The sequence below is a fragment of the Dendrobates tinctorius genome, unplaced genomic scaffold (genome assembly GCF_039654945.1).
Source record: "Dendrobates tinctorius isolate UK_male_01 unplaced genomic scaffold, ASM3965494v1 ptg000007l, whole genome shotgun sequence".
In the NCBI taxonomy this organism is placed as follows: Eukaryota; Metazoa; Chordata; class Amphibia; order Anura; family Dendrobatidae; genus Dendrobates; species Dendrobates tinctorius.
The window spans coordinates 37,222,585-37,237,514 of NW_027361675.1; positions in this window are offsets into that span (position 1 = coordinate 37,222,585).

Consider the following 14,930-nt stretch of genomic DNA (forward strand, 5'->3'; position numbering starts at 1 on the left):
GCAGCTTTCCTCCTGAATAGCTGCTACTTCACCAAAGCTTTGTCAGAGCTGCAAGGAACTCCTCACTGTAGCTCCTTCCACACCAGGACTCTGACTGAGCTGCAAGGAACTCTTCTCTAGCTCCTTCCTCCACCAAAGATGGTTGGAAACGACCAATATCACCAACAGTGAGTGAGACCACCTGACTCTTCTTTATAGGCAAGAGCCAGAGCCATCACACCTGCTAGTGATTCCCGTGTAATAATACTAGCCACCACCGGGGCAAAACTAGAACTAAAGACACCACTGTGTAATGACCCTAATGGCCACCGGGGTGAAAACTAACTTTAAGCAAACAGCTTAAAGGAAAAAGAAAGGTTACATGTGCTTTTATCTGTCACAATCCAGCATGGATCATGACACACTGGTCCCACCACTGCACTAATACAACACCACGGGAAAATATAACACTCAAGACAAGACAAGCAACACTTAGCCTTCTCTGCTGCAATGCACCGCACAGCAGAGTTAGGCACCAGATCAAGGTAATAGCTGAAGTTCCACTGCACTCAGCCAGCTCTTGACTCCAGCTTGGTTGGTCTCCAAAGAGGAAGTGTATAACCAACAGTTAGCTGATGCACCAGGTGACGTTTTAAAGGAGTGTGGGAGTGGTCACCACCTGCATCAGCAAACAGACCAGCCATTTAATTAAACCGGCGGCCACCAGGGGGAAAAACTGATATTAACCCCCAATGGCCTGAAAGGAAAAAAGTTTTAATGTGAAAATCCAAATCTGGCACAGATCCAAAAATGGATCATGACAGCAGTTGTGTCAGTGTCGTCGGCTGAGTTCGCAGTCTTGTCAAGGACCTTGATGTAGGCAGGGACAGTGATGTTAGCGGGGACAGCGGTACATGCAGCCTGTCAGCGGAACCCCGTCGGTCAGCTCCTGTCAGCGCGTCCTCTTGTCTCTGGCTCCCCTTAGCTCCATCCCCTCGCCTCACAGCTGAAATTACCTCACACCACTGATGTGCGCTCAGCGTTCCCGCCTCCACAGTTTGAATCTCTGTGCATGCATTTTCTGCCTGCTTAGCCACACCCCCTCTTCTCAAGCACAGGGAAAATCCTGCTACTCTAAGTGCTCCCCCTGTAACTGAGGTGACAGACCCGACGGTTCGGAGCCTGTTATGGATGAGACAAGCCTGGCTTGCTTCTTCTCCTTACAGCTACATCAAGCAGAGTCACTGAGCACATTGGCTGTGGAGGTGATGTCTGCTGCACTCGTGACATCAAAACTGCAGTCAGTAAACAGAGACAATGGCAGAGGCAGAGAGGTAGCCATAGAATAGGGGAGGGTGCATAATATCCCATTTTATTATTTTAACCTGCTACTAGCTATTAGAGGACAAAAACTTATAACTAGAAAATTTCATTAAATAATAAAGTACACTAAGGGTATGTTCACACTGGGCGTTTTTGCTGTGTTTTTTATGCTAATTTTCAGCTGATTTTTACAGTACCAGCAAAGCCTATAAGATTTCAGAAATCTCTTGCACACACATTGTTTTTTTTATCAGAATTTTGTTTTTGTTCTTTGCTGCTTCTTTCAGCATTTTTGGAGCATTTCTCACCCATTGGCTTGAATAGGTGTTGAAAAAACACTGCAAAAACACAAGTATCATTATTTGCAGCACTTTTTCTGCAGAAAAGTCATGGACATTAGCATGGACAGAGACACAAAAAACGCACCAAATCTGCACCAAAAAATGCACTAAAAACGCACCTAAGACATCCACCCTGACAGAATATTGATAAGCTGTAGTCAGGTTACATTACCCTCAATCAACAGCAGTTCCAATATTGCTAGAATGGTGTCAATGCTGGAGGGGAGTATTCAAGGCCGGCATCAGCACCCAGCGCACCCGGGCAAGTGCCATGGTGCTGAGCAGGCGGGGAGTCCACTCGCCGTCGGGAACGCCGGTACGCTACAGGGGCCCAGTGCCTGTGCCAGTGTCAGTGCCCACAAGTGGGTCACCCTCCTCACCTGCTCAGGGCCCCAGCATTTGCAATAATTACCTCTCCCCACTCCACTGCTGCGGCGTTTTCCGCATCTTCTGACTGTGACGTTCAGGTTAGAGGGTGCAATGACGCCACATCTGTGCATCCTCTGCTTGAGCAGTCACAGTGCAGAGAGCCGGAAGATAGGAAAGCTGAGGAATCTAGAGCAGAGCAGCGGCCAGTGACGAGAGGTGAGTATTTCTTTTTTTTTGTTGATGTTTAGAGCATTATTTATGGGGCCCATTATACTCTGGAGCATCATATACAGTTAGGTCCATATATATTTGGACAGAGACAACATTTTTCTAATTTTGGTTCTAGACATTACCACAATGAATGTTAAACAAAACAATTCAGATGCAGTTGAAGTTCAGACTTTCAGCTTTCATTTGAGGGTATCCACATTGGATGAAGGGTTTAGGAGTTTCAGCTCCTTAACATGAAGAGGTCTCAGGGAATGGACGGATAGTGAGAATCCATCCGTGGGGCCCATATCCATCGGAGTGGTTGGTGGAGGAACCAGGTCGCAGTTAGGGGACCGGCCCCAAAACTAGTGGAGAAACTAAGGACTCAGCTAGGAAACTGGAGGCTGCAGTATTTGCAGGTTCTGTAGCCTCAGCCAAACATATTCGCTGAAAATAGTAGAAACAACAAGGCACTCAAAATAGTAAGTCTCTGACTAGTGCACAAGTAGGGTATCCAGCTCGTTTCTAGAAACAGTAATGAACTTGGCACTCAAATTTTGTTGAAAAGAGGATTCAATTTTTATTGGCATCCAGGTGAAGTTTAATTCTAAACATTTTCAGTCCAACAATAGCGACGGTTAGTCGCTTTACCTTTAGCGCAATTCAACTCGTACCCATGAAACACAGCATCCAGGGAAATATAGAGACACCCCCTTCCCTTCATCTTAAACCTCCCATTACCGGAATATGTTTTCCACTTGATAGGAGTATTCACTTGACTATTAATACTAGAGTTTTTACTCTGCATTATGATTATTCACTTCACTAAGCAACTAAATATATGGTATAACAGCTTGATGTTCACTCTTTTCTCTCCTCCCAGGAGGACCAGAATAATCGATCTACACATAATATAAGCATTACTATAATCCTCTCTGAATGTGCCACATCATGCACTCAATGTCTTGGAGCACCTACAGTTGTGGCCAAAAGTATTGACACTCCTGCAATTCTGTCAGATAATACTCAGTTTCTTCCTGAAAATGATTGCAAACACAAATTCTTTGGTATTATTATCTTCATTTAATTTGTCTTAAATGAAAAAACACAAAAAGAATTGTCCTAAAGCCAAATTGGATATAATTCCACGCCAAACATAAAAAAGAGGGTGGACAAAAGTATTGGCACTGTTTGAAAAATCATGTGATGCTTCTCTAATTTGTGTAATTAACAGCACCTGTAACTTACCTGTGGCACCTAACAGGTGTTGGCAATAACTAAATCACACTTGCAGCCAGTTGACATGGATTAAAGTTGACTCAACCTCTGTCCTGTGTCCTTGTGTGTACCACATTGAGCATGGAGAAAAGAAAGAAGACCAAAGAACTGTCTGAGGACTTGAGAAACCAAATTGTGAGGAAGCATGAGCAATCTCAAGGCTACAAGTCCATCTCCAAAGACCTGAATGTTCCTGTGTCTACCGTGCGCAGTGTCATCAAGAAGTTTAAAGCCCATGGCACTGTGGCTAACCTCCCTAGATGTGAACGGAAAAGAAAAATTGACAAGAGATTTCAACGCAAGATTGTGCGGATGTTGGATAAAGCACCTCGACTAACATCCAAACAAGTTCAAGCTGCCCTGCAGTCCGAGGGTACAACAGTGTCAACCTGTACTATCCGTCGGCGTCTGAATGAAAAGGGACTGTGTGGTAGGAGACCCAGGAAGACCCCACTTCTTACCCCGAGACATAAAAAAGCCAGGATGGAGTTTGCCAAAACTTACCTGAAAAAGCCTAAAACATTTTGGAAGAATGTTCTCTGGTCAGATGAGACAAAAGTAGAGCTTTTTGGGCAAAGGCATCAACATAGAGTTTACAGGAGAAAAAAAGAGGCATTCAAAGAAAAGAACACGGTCCCTACAGTCAAACATGGCGGAGGTTCCCTGATGTTTTGGGGTTGCTTTGCTGCCTCTGGCACTGGACTGCTTGACCGTGTGCATGAAAAAAACCAAGATAGCAAAAAGAAAAATAAATTTGACCCTAAAAATTAACTTTTATTACAATATTTAAAACCTGGATAGTACCAGTATAGGGAACAGGGTACATGATATTTTTGACATACAAATTGTGCAACATATCAGGGCACTACACTCGCCCTAATAAGCCCTAGTGCGTGCCTTCCTTGCCGCGGAGGTTGGCACCCTAATATATGCGATATGGCGCCCCCGCTCAACGTCGGTGACCCTAATAGCACCCTAAACAGACCCTAGTCCACGAAGAGGATACACAAAAAACACAAACACACACAAATCCTGAAAAAAATGACCCCTAGTGGAGAGACCATGTATTGTCTCTAGGAGTACACCTAATCTTAACACAGAGTGGTGGGTATATATCCACCCTCATATCTCGTAGTAAAAAATACTTATGGTTGCAGCTCAATTAGAAACTTATCTCGTAGGAAAAAATGCCAAATGCTGCATAGATGACAGACTGTAGCTTTCTAAAAAAGCGTTTACACATAACAGCAATGCATAGATCAAATCCAAAAGGAGTTCATCAGGAAAACATATTTGCTGATGTAACGTGTCCAAAGGACATAATAGTCCTCAAAATTCACAATAGACACAATAGTCTCTTTTATAAACGAGGATGGCAGAAAACACCATTAAATTCATTCATGGGATAACCCAATGACCCAATAAACAAGTTGCCATCCATCAGTCTGTCAGCATAAAAATTCAAAAAAATACTTATCAGCCATCAGATGATATCGAGCCCAGCCCGACGCGTTTCCCCCTCTTGGATGCTGAGGGTTCATCAGGGGCAAAAGAGCACAAGGGGTCTCATCACCCCAGCCGAATGATCAATGCAGTGTGCGGCGTGTTTTTCTGTCTCCCGCCGGCTCATATTTACCGCGCTCAGACTGCGACGTCACTTCCGGTATCACGCCGTGATTGTGTGTCTTCCTTGCAATCATTGCAGTGGGACGCGCCCCCATGTCATGTGACCATAGTCTTCACTTCCGGTAGCGCATCCTAATTACGCGCACTACTAGTGATCAATACACTGGGGTATAGTCCCACCGCCACATCATGTGACCCTAATCGTCACTTCCGGTGACATACCCCGATCACGTGTATGTCCCTCTCGGCGCATAACAAATCCTCACCCACGTGACCACAACCGCCGTCCCCACCAGAGCCACAGTGGGGGAGTAAACCAAAATAGGTCGCAGCCACAATTCGTGTGATTAACCACGGACATGTATTAAAGGGGGGTAACTAAACACATAAGCCCAAAGGCAGCATTATCCAGGGCTAAACAAACTAAAGAAAATTATATATCTGCAAAATAATAAACCGCATCCATAAGACATCATTAACAGTGTTATTATTAACCCCTACAGGAGACAGCTCTATGTATCCCAGCTAATCAAATGGTCCAAACATAGGATGATAAATATCCAAGAACAATCTCTTTGCTCAAAAAGAGCATAAAAAATAGCATGGTGGATCCATCAGATACATTAACTACAAGAAACTGGCAAAATTTAAATTTTCATTGAGGCCTTTAGCGCTTTGTGATTCTAGCCAAAAAATCCAACGTGTTTCCCGTTGTAGGATCTTCTTATCCCAATCCCCCTCAATAACACAAAATCCAATCTGTTTCTCATCACCGCCATGAACAACATGTTCTTGTCCGTTGGATTATGTGGGCAAAACTAAGCGGGAACTCCAGATACGGATTGGGGAACATCTGGGAGACATTAGACACAAAAGAGAGACCCCATTAGCACGTCATGTTAATCTTGTTCATGGCGGTGATGAGAAACAGATTGGATTTTGTGTTATTGAAAGGGTTCAACCCACAGTGAGGCAGGGGGATTGGGATAAGAAGATCCTACAACGGGAAACACGTTGGATTTTTTGGCTAGAATCACAAAGCCCTAAAGGCCTCAATGAAAATTTAAATTTTACCAGTTTCTTAATACATGTCCGTGGTTAATCACACTAATTGTGGCTGCGACCTATTTTGGTTTACTCCCCCACTGTGGCTCTGGTGGGGACGGCGGTTGTGGTCACGTGGGTGAGGATTTGTTATGCGCCGAGAGGGACATACACGTGATCGGGGTATGTCACCGGAAGTGACGATTAGGGTCACATGATGTGGCGGTGGGACTATACCCCAGTGTATTGATCACTAGTAGTGCGCGTAATTAGGATGCGCTACCGGAAGTGATGACTGTGGTCACATGACATGGGGGCGCGTCCCACTGCAATGATTGCAAGGAAGACACACAATCACGGCGTGATACCGGAAGTGACGTCGCAGTCTGAACGCGGTAAATATGAGCCGGCGGGAGACAGAAAAACACGCCGCACACTGCATTGATCATTCGGCTGGGGTGATGAGACCCCTTGTGCTCTTTTGCCCCTGATGAACCCTCAGCATCCAAGAGGGGGAAACGCGTCGGGCTGGGCTCGATATCATCTGATGGCTGATAAGTATTTTTTTGAATTTTTATGCTGACAGACTGATGGATGGCAACTTGTTTATTGGGTCATTGGGTTATCCCATGAATGAATTTAATGGTGTTTTCTGCCATCCTCATTTATAAAAGAGACTATTGTGTCTATTGTGAATTTTGAGGACTATTATGTCCTTTGGACACGTTAGATCAGCAAATATGTTTTCCTGATGAACTCCTTTTGGATTTGATCTATGCATTGCTGTTATGTGTAAACGCTTTTTTAGAAAGCTACAGTCTGTCATCTATGCAGCATTTGGCATTTTTTCCTACGAGATAAGTTTCTAATTGAGCTGCAACCATAAGTATTTTTACTACGAGATATGAGGGTGGATATATACCCACCACTCTGTGTTAAGATTAGGTGTACTCCTAGAGACAATACATGGTCTCTCCACTAGGGGTCATTTTTTTCGGGATTTGTGTGTGTTTGTGTTTTTTGTGTATCCTCTTCGTGGACTAGGGTCTGTTTAGGGTGCTATTAGGGTCACCGACGTTGAGCGGGGGCGCCATATCGCATATATTAGGGTGCCAACCTCCGCGGCAAGGAAGGGACGCACTAGGGCTTATTAGGGCGAGTGTAGTGCCCTGATATATTGCACAATTTGTATGTCAAAAATTTCATGTACCCTGTTCCCTATACTGGTACTATCCAGGTTTTAAATATTGTAATAAAAGTTAATTTTTAGGGTCAAATTTATTTTTCTTTTTGCTATCTTGTTTTTTTTCAGAATATTTGATCCATTATAATTTTTTTTGAGGTTTTTTCTTGACCGTGTGCATGGCATTATGAAGACTGAAGACTACCAACAAATTTTGCAGCATAATGTAGGGCCCAGTGTGAGAAAGCTGGGTCTCCCTCAGAGGTCATGGGTCTTCCAGCAGGACAATGACCCAAAATACACTTCAAAAAGCACTAGAAAATGGTTTGAGAGAAAGCACTGGAGACTTCTAAGGTGGCCAGCAATGAGTCCAGACCTGAATACCATAGAACAACTGTGGAGAGATCTAAAAATGGCAGTTTGGAGAAGGCACCCTTCTAATATCAGGGACCTGGAGCAATTTGCCAAAGAAGAATGGTCTAAAATTCCAGCAGAGCATTGTAAGAAACTCATTAATGGTTACCGGAAGCAGTTGGTCGCAGTTATTTTGGCTAAAGGTTGTGCAACCAAGTATTAGGCTGAGGGTGCTAATACTTTTGTCTGGCCCATTTTTGGAGTTTTGTGTGAAATGATCAAAGTTTTGCTTTTTGCTTCATTCTCTTTTGTGTTTTTTAATTTTAAGACAAATTAAATGAAGATAATAATAACAAAGAATTTGTGTTTGCAATCATTTTCAGGAAGAAACGGAGTATTATCTGACAGAATTGCAGGGGTGTCAATACTTTTGGCCACAACTGTATATCCTTTCACTGCCTTGAATTAATCTTTACTATATGAACATCATTGACCTGAGTCTGATATATAATATTTTGTCTTTATTTTTTCCTTAGCACGGTTTCTTTACATATCAATCAGTGAAGAGATGTATACTTCTGTGGGTCACTCTCCTATGTCCGTGTTCTATGACATGTCATTTTGACTGATATGATTGTTTTTTGTCCCCCCTCTCCCCCCCCCCTTTTTTTTCCTATACATCATGTGATATTCGACTATATTTCCCGATTTTTCTTTCTAATTGTATTTTTCTTTGTGTGTGTCCTGTACAGTAATCTTAAAGAGATTCTCTGATGAAGGTCTTATGTTGGACCGAAAATGTTTAGAATTAAACTTCACCTGGATGCCAATAAAAACTGAATCTTCTTTTCAACAAAATTTGAGTGCCAAGTTCATTACTATTACTATATTCGTTGAAAAGGCAGACATATAGGATCCAGGGGACTGACCAACGTCGCCCGACAAGATCCGAGTCTGCTGGCTCGGGACACTGTGTATGAAGACGCAGGACAGGAGAGGAGGTAGCCAGCGTAGCGAGACAGCCAGGAAAGGAACATCTAAGGGAGCCCTGGCAACGTGCACCCCAAGCCCCCTAAGAGCTGGGTGGACCACTATCCCTGAGGACACAGCACCCCTGCTGGGGTTTGTACCATCTGAACTGTGAGTAAAACTTGTGAAGACTGCACCTTGCTGTGTCCTCCAATTTATTGCTGCGTCACTTGCCCTGCACTACAACCACCATCATCACCATTCCTTACACCATAACCTGCCCTGGGGAATAGCTCTGCCTGTGGAGAGCTGAACCAACTCTGTTGCATTAACATCTACCCCAGCAGACTGAATCTGCAGCGTCAGCTATCACCTTTACTTGCCGAGTATCACAAATGGCGTCACAAACTATCTTTCATAAACTTTATCATCTCCTTATCATCTTTTTCATTGCATGCCCAGGGCTACAGACCGGGTCACTGCTGCCGTGGCATCCCCTTTAAGAACTGATCGGCCCGGTACCGAGTACCCCGGCCCTAGGGGGCGCTGCAGAACATTATATGGGTCCATCATATGAGGCCCATTATACAGTCATATGTAAAAGTTTGGGCACCCCTATTAATGTTAACCTTTTTTCTTTATAACAATTTTGGTTTTTGCAACAGGTATTTCAGTTTCATATATCTAATAACTGATGGACTCAGTTATATTTCTGGATTCAAATGAGGTTTATTGTGCTAACAGAAAATGTGCAATCTGCATTTAAACAAAATTTGACCGGTGCAAAAGTATGGGCACCCTTATCATTTTCTTGATTTGAACACTCCTAACTACTTTTTACTGACTTCCTGAAGAACTAAATTGGTTTTGTAACCTCATTGAGCTTTGAACTTCATAGCCAGGTGTATCAAATCATGAGAAAAGGTTTTTAAAGTGGCCACTTGCAAGTAGTTCTCCTATTTGATTCTTCTATGAAGAGTGGCATCATGGGCTCCTCAAAACAACTCTCAAATAATCTGAAAACAAAGATTATTCAACATAGCTTTTCAGGGGAAGGATACAAAAAGTTGTCTCAGAGATTTAACCTGTCAGTTTCCACTGTGAGGAACATAGTAAGGAAATGGAAGAACACGGGTACAGTTCTTGTTAAGCCCAGAAGTGGCAGGCCAAGAAAAATATCAGAAAGGCAGAGAAGAAGAATGGTGAGAACAGTCAAGGACAATCCACAGACCACCTCCAAAGACCTGCAGCATCACCTTGCTGCAGATGGTGTCACTGTGCATCGGTCAACAATACAGCGCATGCATAACGCCTTTTTGTATGACCAAACAACTCAATCTTTGTTTCATCAGTCCATAGGACCTTCTTCCAAAATGTAACTGGCTTGTCCAAATGTGCTTTTGCAGACCTCAGGCGACTCTGTTTGTGGCGTGCTTGCAGAAACGGCTTCTCTCGCATCACTCTCCCATACAGCTTCTCCTTGTGCAAAGTGCGCTGTATTGTTGACCGATGCACAGTGACACCATCTGCAGGAAGATGATGCTGCAGGTCTTTGGAGGTGGTCTGTGGATTGTCCTTGACTGTTCTCACCATTCTTCTTCTCTGCCTTTCTGATATTTTTCTTGGTCTGCCACTTGTGGGCTTAACAAGAACTGTACCTGTGTTCTTCCATTTCCTTACTATGTTCCTCACAGTGGAAACTGACAGGTTAAATCTCTGAGACAACTTTTTGTATCCTTCCCCTGAAAATCTATGTTGAATAATCTTTGTTTTCAGATCATTTGAGAGTTGTTTTGAGGAGCCCATGATGCCACTCTTCATAGGAGAATCAAATAGGAGAACTACTTGCAAGTGGCCACCTTAAATACCTTTTCTCATGATTTGATACACCTGGCTATGAAGTTCAAAGCTCAATGAGGTTACAAAACCAATTTAGTGCTTCAGGAAGTCAGTAAAAAGTAGTTAGGAGTGTTCAAATCAAGAAAATGATAAGGGTGCCCATACTTTTGCACCGGTCAAATTTTGTTTAAATGCAGATTGCACATTTTCTGTTAGTACAATAAACCTCATTTGAATCCAGAAATATAACTGAGTCCATCAGTTATTAGATATATGAAACTGAAATAGCTGTTGCAAAAACCAAAATTGTTATAAAGAAAAAAGGTTAACATTAATAGGGGTGCCCAAACTTTTACATATGACTGTATATGGAGCATTATATATGGGGCCCATTATATATGGAGCATCATATTGGACCCATTATATATGGAGCCCAGCAGTAGGGGAGAAATTAACTTTATTTCTACTGACAGCATCTGACATTCAGTCAGAGATGGAGCTTCAGTCACTGCTCAGTACATGGTGAGTGGCAGATGGAAGCAGTACAGCCAGGTGAGTACTGATGCACTGCAAAGCAAGTGGTCATAGTATCGGGACATGCTTAAACTAGGTTCCCATTGCGTTAGTGGCATCCCTTTAACAGATGCCTTAAATGGATGCCACTAACGCAATGGTAACTTAGCCTGACGAAAAACTTGTAAGTCCTCACAGTGTGCAGTCTGTGCATTGTCAGGATTCTCTGAGAGCAGGCAGTTCCTTGACCACAAGTTTGTGATTTGCATACCTCCAACCAAATTTTGGCCAGACGTGTTAAGCAAGGCTGTGCCCATCTAGTTGCAATGTGGCAGGGAGTGTGCAGATCACATACTTGCAGTCACACAACTGACTGCTCGCTCCTGGAGAATTGTGCACACAGCGCTACTTGGGGATTCACATGTAGAATTCTGTGTCACAGAGTGACTACAGACTTTAATCCCAACTCTAGACAACCCCTTTAACTTGCAATAAAAGATATAGGGGCTCAAGCACATGTGGATACGTGCATTCTACATGTCACATGTGTATGAAGCCCAATATATTGCTGCATTCCTACCTGGGACATGCCTTTAATAAACTACAGATTTATGTAGTGGGGGTGTACTGACAGTGGGGCGCTCACTGTGACAAGTCGGGACTTGGAGAAAGAGTCAAGGCAGCCTGCCGTGTTCATCTGACCTTCAACTCTACGTTTTCTACACAAGTCAGATGCACATAGGACCTTGGACAGCACCGCCTTCTTCTCCACCTCCTCTTCTTCCTCCTCAGAATCTTTATGCTGGCCACACCATGGCCGCTCAGCCTCCTATCTGCCCTCCTCTGAATCTGAGGTGCCTCTGGGGGTTGAGTCGCCACAGAGGTATTGCACCTCATCCAGAGGTGTGGTACCCCATTCTCAGGTAAGGAGGGAGCACCACCCGGGACTCTAACACCGGCACCCAACACAGACTATTGCAGGAAGGGCGGAAAACCAGCACAGTGAGACGGCCAGGAGAGGTACATACAGAAAGGAGTCCTGAAAAGGTGTATCCCAATCTACCTGGGAGTTTGCTGGACCCCTCACCTGGAGGACACGGCACCAAGCGGACACCTGTTTACACAAGAACTGTGAGTAAAGCTTTAGAAACTGCACCCAGCTGTGTCTTCTGAATCATTCCTGCATCACCTGCCCTGCACCACATTCACCATCATCACCCTTAACATCTACATCCAAACTGCCCTGGGATACAGCTCTACCTGTGGAGAGTTCAATCATCCCTGCTGCCCTGTCACTATCCCAGAGGATCTGCATAGCAGCGTCGGTCCCCTGACCGAATACCACAGGTGGCATCACAAACACTTTATTATCCCTTTTTCACTATCCCTTTTATTGGATGCCCAGGGCCACAGACCGGGTCACTGCTGCTGTGACACTGCCCCTTTAAGAAGCTGCCCGGTACCGAGTATCCCCACTGCCTTGGCGGGCGATCCAAATCCTTTTGCTGGCCTCACCATGGGCGCTCTGCATCCTCTCTGCCCTCCTCTATATCCTCACGCTGGCCCCACCATGGCCTCTCCGCTTCCTCTCCAACATCCTCAGTCTCCTCACTACACGCTGCATTGCTACCCGGCCCACAAACTCTGAAGAGCTGTGACAGGTGGAGCATTCATTCTAGTCACTTTGTGCCTGTCTGCAGGCTGGACAGGTTAAGGAAAAGGGCCGGATGTGTCCCGCAGGCCATAGTTTTCCCAGCCCTGCTCTGGATAGTAAGAAAAAATGGAGATACTTAGCACATAATTTGGCCAATTCATGCATGTGTAAGGTAGCGAGCAGGTATGCGGGATGCAGTGACGGGATGCAGGCAGAGCCAGGGTTAACAGGTTAATTTACAGGGAAATACTCCATGCAGGGAGGTAAATAGTTAAACAGGAGATAAAGGGTTAGTCAGAGGATACAAATGGTATATTAAAGGCAAAGAATACATCAACGGTTCAGATAACGGGAGTTCATTAGCATAGATGTTAGGCAGTCCTTAAACTGCAGCTCCTGCTGTGAACTCAATTACGCCGCAACGCTGGCTGGCGCGGTGTCCTCTCTAGTGGGATCAGGTAGACGATAATATCCCGTCTTCTGGTAACAGTGGTCGGTCTCCAGTACCTTCCACTGCCCCTTGTCCATATACTGCTGTGGCTATTAAAGGCATGGGTCACAGACCGGGATGAGCCAAATGTGGCTCCTTAACTGTCTTAACTGATAACTGATGTAGTGAGGTCACAACTATTCTGTGTCCACGTCAGGGTGCGAGTGTCAATCCTGTGTGGTTTCTCTTAGGCAGCACATGTGCGGTACTCATGGTCAGGTCGTGTACAGTGCGGAACCTGGTACTCTCGGGCTGTCACTGGACACACACCGCATGTCCTGCTCTCCCTGGTCCCCGCTGTTGGCAGCGGGTGACGCTAGTCTGCCTGGCGCTGTACTCCCTGCCAGAGCGCCCTTATCTTGGTCTGCTGCGACACCCAGCTCGGCTCCGCTCTGGGTGCACGGCTCTCACTGCTGGCATGGCTCTGCTCTGCTGACATGGCTCTCCCTGCTGACACAGCTCTGCTCTGCAGGTGACGGGGGCTCCTTCTATATGACCCGTCTCCACACCGGGATACTCTGATGGGGGAAGCAGAGCGCACTGCTCACCACTCTGCGCGTTGCCCTCTGCACTACTCTGGTCTGGCGCCAGACTCACTCTTTTTGCGCGCTTTTGCCTTTATCTGCCTGCTGCTGCGCAGCCTTTTCTGGCTCTCCTCCCCCCTCCTGTCACCAGGAAATTCTGTCTCTCTCAGGCTTCTCTCATGCAGCAGAGGGAGGTCCGTCCCACTCAGGCTTCCCCCCAGGAACAGAGGATGCAGCCCTTCTAGTTCCGGATACGGCATGCAGGTACCCGTGGTCCGGTCTATCTCCTTACACATGCCCAGCAGCCAACGACAAGGCGGTCTCCATTTTGCTGAGAACCTACGTGTCTAGTGTGAATAACTCTCTGGTTTAGTGAATCCTGCATTGAGCCTGGGGTTGGACATGATGACCCTGGAGGTCCCTTACAACTTTTCCTATGCAGAATATGGATCCATACTCATATACAAATGGCTTTGATTTACCACCCATTTTATATAAAGCCTCATATACAATGGCCAACTTTGATCTGTTGTGGATAAAAACATGAAACAACACGTCCACATGAAAACGTCATTCTGATTATTTAAAGCTTAAAGAGGTTTTCCCATGAGCAAAGTTCATTTTAATTAATAAATCTTGGCATAATAATTAGTTCCACATCTGGATGTGTTAAAAAAATATTCCTGTGCTGAGATAATCTTATAAATGTGCCCCTGCTGTGTACTGTGTAATGGCCATGTCTAACCATGCAGGGACATGATCTGAATGTACCTCATCTCCTAGTTAGGAGAGGAAGCGAAAAAGTGTACAAATAGGACAGCACAGGATCGCAAATGGTTCCTTTTGTGAGGCAAAACATTTTACTGCCTGTTTTTAAGCTATGTTTTGCCTGAAATAAAGAATTATTTGTGATTTGATGCTGTCCTGGCTGTATCCTCTCTTTTGCTTCCTCTTCTGCCCAGGAGCTGTGGTATGATTAGATCATATTCCAGCACAGTCAGACACAGTCAAGACAGGGGCACATTTATAAGATTATCTCAACACAGGAACATTTTTTTAAACACATCCAATAGTTAAATTTATTATTATTCAAAGATCTATTGATTAAAATGTTGGTTAACATTAATTTTGTTAGTGGGAAAACCCCTTTAAGCATTGCTGTGTAAGGAGGTGGCGGTGACCCTCACAAACCTCCTCACTCCTGAAGATTAGGTGTGTGTTTTCCATGGGGCAC